A 351-nucleotide genomic window follows, 5' to 3' on the forward strand; every position below is an offset into this window, starting at 1 on the left:
TTATTTAACGCTGATATTGAACAAAAGGAACACAATAGCGGCCCTGCAAGCCCAGGCAAGTCTCTGTACATTTCCACAACACTGGGGTCTGCTATTCATCATCACCCCCCTCCTCCCTCTTTCCTCCTCCTCCTTTCCTCCACCTCCTCCTCCTCTCCCTCCTCCTTCTGTTTGTCTTTCTTCTCTGCTGGCATGTTACCAGGCAAGATACGGCTCAGATGGCGTGCCTCCGTTTTTGATTGGCCGAGCGGACTCGCGGGGGCGTGGCCTGCCCGCTCCGTATATAAACATTGTTGCGGGGGACAGACTGCGGAGCCTGGCAGCAGCTGCTGAGAGGAAGAGAGGAGCAGT

This window comes from Chelon labrosus (assembly GCF_963514085.1).
Source record: "Chelon labrosus genome assembly, chromosome: 19".
NCBI classification, from domain to species: Eukaryota; Metazoa; Chordata; class Actinopteri; order Mugiliformes; family Mugilidae; genus Chelon; species Chelon labrosus.